This window comes from Echinops telfairi, unplaced genomic scaffold (genome assembly GCF_000313985.2).
Source record: "Echinops telfairi isolate 266 unplaced genomic scaffold, ASM31398v2 ScPeMD7_2;HRSCAF=8, whole genome shotgun sequence".
NCBI classification, from domain to species: Eukaryota; Metazoa; Chordata; class Mammalia; order Afrosoricida; family Tenrecidae; genus Echinops; species Echinops telfairi.
Window position 1 is genome coordinate 30,555,055 of NW_022103898.1, and position 3,919 is coordinate 30,558,973.

Sequence of the window (3,919 nt, forward strand, 5' to 3'; positions counted from 1 at the left end):
GTTTCCTACTTCTACTCAAAAAGCCCCACAGCCTACCTTCCTTTTTGTCAGTCCTGCCCTCCGTCCCACCACCCCGGCATTTTCATAAGTGTGCTATGCTAATACTTTTACATGCTCTGTTTAGTAGTTAACATCATGTGCTTACAAAAACATGGGGTGGGGCACAGCTGGCAAAAAACTAGAGTGAGTACATTATTGGAATAAAAATATAGTATATTTTTGAGTCACCTTTGCTTCGTGTGCCTCATTTACAATGAACATGCATATGAGATGTGAATCTGTATGCTAAATAAGACTTTTAAAGAGGAAAATTATATTTGAACCAAATGCAATGAAAATGGATGCTTCAAATTATGAATAGTTACTAATGATGTAAGGTCACTTATTTACTAATCTCACATTATTTACATATGTAAAGAAAATGCAAACAATTTATTTACTCACAAGCTCCTTCCAGCTGTGTGGACACTTTCATGAAGTCGCTCCCGTAGAATAGTGCATGCAGTCACTTTTACTAGCTGCTGCATTGTGGCTGTCTGGATTTTCTCTCTGTCATCTTTTTCTCCTGTGACAGTGACCGGACACTTGCAGTACAACAGGTGCTGCAGATGACTTTGTACAAGGGATCAAGAGTCCTGGATCCACCCAGTGTCTTCTAGATCCTGGGTGGCACCTATGACACATTGGGCATAATACATTCCTCCCTCCTTCAAACACTTTCCTCGGTTCTCTTCAGATCACATTTTTCTCTCGATTGTCTGATTAGCCAGCCCTTCTCAGCCTCTTTAGTCAGCTCCTCCTGATATCCTGGTCTCTCCGCATCGCATGGCCTCCGATCCTTGGCCCTCTGCTCTTTACCCACACTTACTCCCAGGGAGTCACACCAGCCTGGTGCTCCAAATAGGGTCTATACAAAGAAAATTTCAAATTGATACCCTCACACTAGATCTCCTCTGATATCCAGACCCATCTGTCCAATGTCTTACACGGCCATTTTATTTAGATATTTAAAATCCATCTTAAATTCAACATGTTCAATCCTGACTTCCGGATTATCACCCCCAAGTAAGGATTTCCTCTTAAATATATGAGGCGGTTTAAAAATTATTTTCAAATTCAGTGATCTTTGAATAGTTTTCAATTTTCCACACATTTCTGAAGCCTCCTTTTATTGTTCCATGCACTCATGACATAAGTGTTTGAATAACTCTCAACTTCTGTTTTTCTCGCAGAGCATGTGTTCACCAGTAAATAAATCCTATTGACTCTGTCTTCTGAGCGTGTTTCTGAAACCCAACCAATTGTTACCAATTCCTGACTTCCCGCCTGATTGAGCTGCCACTACGCCTCACTTCTCAGGGCCATTGAGCCAATTCCAACCCTTCACTACCCTATAGGAGAGAGTAGATCTCCCTCTTTGGGTGTATGAGGATTTATTATTTAAGGGGGTCAGAAAGTCTGGTCTTTCTCTTGGGGGGCAGCTGGTGCCTTTGAACTTCTTATCTAGGTTCATGCAAAGGCTCCAAAATAGGCCTCCCTGTCCCGCTGTCCTTCAGCAGTTATTTATCACACAACAAGCAGCAGGATTTGTTTGGAATCATTTCTCAAAATCCACACCTCTGCTGCCAGCCCTCCAGTACCTTTACCTCTCATCCCAAATAAAAGCCCAAGCCTTACTTACTTTATTTTCCACCATCTCTTTGATCTGAACTCCTACTCTTCATCCTTACTAATTCAAGCTTGCCAAACATGTTGCTCTGAGCTAATCTACTGCACAAGATCTCTTGAAAGTGTTACAGAGCAAAGTCGGCACTTTCATGGCTATGGTATGCCCAAATCATGGTATTTTCAGTTGCTTCATATGCATATGAAAAATGGGCAACCAATATGGAAGATGAGAGGAGCCTTGGTGCATTTGAATTGTGGTGTTAGTGAAGAATATCGCCATCACAACGGGCTGTGAGGAGAAATGACCCCTCGTCTGATTTAAACCGTGCCATTATTTTCTTGTTCCATTTGAACAACAGCCTCTTGATTCATGTACAAGTTCTGCATGAGCACAATGAAGTGCTCTGGAATTCCCATTCTCCTCAGTTATCCATAGTTTGTTATGACCCACAGAGTCAAATGCCTTGGCCTCGTCGAAAAACAAACAAACAAAAAACGTAAGTAAACACCTTTCTGGTATTCTAGACTTTCAGCCAAGATCCATCTGACATCAGCAATGATATCCCTTGGTCCACATCCTCTTCTGAATCTTCCCTGAACCTCTCGCAGCTCCCTGTCAATATACCGCTGCAAACATTGTTAGATGGTCTTCAGCAACATTTTACTTGCATGTGATATCAATGATATTGTTCCATAATTTGAAAATTCTGCTGGGTCACCTTTCTTTGGAATGGGTACAATATGGATCTCTTCCAGTCAGTTGGCCAACTAGCAGTTGCCTTACAAATGTCCTGGCATTGACCAGTGAGTGCTTCCAGTGCTTCATCAGCTCGTAGAAACGTATCAAAATAGAGTTGACCCTAATGATAAGGATGGAGTAAAACTTTGGGGACCTTCATCCATCAGTGAGGCATGACTCAAAATGAGAAGTAACGATGGCAAAGATCTACTAATAGTTGGAATGTGAAATGTGCAAAGTATGAATCTAAGAAAATTGGAAGTTGTCAAAAGTAAAATGGAATGTATATAGGTTCATAGTGAACAAAAGGAACTGGTCTTGCTCATTTTGAGCTGAAAAAGTCTAGGGTTTACTACACTAAGGATAAGCAATCTCAGAGGAATGGTGTAGCATTCATCATCAAAAACAAGGACATATTAAGATCTCGCTCTGTGACAGAGAGAGACTTGAAATTCATGTCTACAATGAAGTCCAACTAATACAACTATTCAAATTCATGAGTCAACCAATAAAGCTAGTGATGAAGAAATGAAAGAATCCTACCAAACAAAAGAGGGAAGGTTGAGAGATGGGAAATATGGTCATGGTGATAGAAATGAAGCTGGACATGACATGATAAAATTTTACAAAATCAATGACTTTTTCATTATAAATACTGTTTTCAGCATCTTAAATGGCAACTATCCATGTGAAACACCCCGCCCCCCACTCGTCATCACATCTATCAGCATCTAAAACATTGCCCATTTCCTAATTTATTTGTTTGCTGTATATCTCTTCTAACCAGAATATGAATTCTATAAGGACCAAATATGTTTTTCTGTCTGCTGTATCCCCATCACCTGGAGCACTCTTTAGCACAAAAGTGCTGGTGTTGTTAGATGCCTTTGAGTCTGTTCCAAATCGTAGGAACCCTAAGTACAAAATGAAATATGCCCCACTCCTGTGCCAGCTTCTCAATTGTTGTTATGCGTGAGCCCATTGTTGCGGCCGTGGCGTCAATCCATCTCATTGCTGACCTTCTGCAAGCACGATGTCTTTTTCCAGGGACTGGTCTCTCCTGAAGGAGCCGTCTGCCTGTGCTCTTTCCAAGAGTGACCTGTTTATTTTTCTGGTAGTGTATCATATTTTTCACTAGCATTATGATTCAGATGCATCCATTCTGATTTGGTTTTCTTCGTTCAATGTCCAAATTTCACTCGCTTTGTTCCTATCACCAAGGCCATATTTTCCAAAAGACATTCCTTCCTCTGTTTCTGACTTTTACCATCCAGTCACCAATAATTACCATGCCCCTTGATTGCCTATTTTATCAATCTCAGATTGAAGATTGGTAGACGTGGTGGAATTCTTCAATTTCATCACTAGACTCAGGCATTGGTGGGTGAGTTAGTTAATTGTGCCAGCCTGGCCGATAATCACATGTGGGACTGGTTGAAAGGCGGAGGGATAAATGGGTGGTGAAGCCTCGCCTTTCTAGTTCTCGGGTCTCTTGTTTTGTGATGGTTGCAC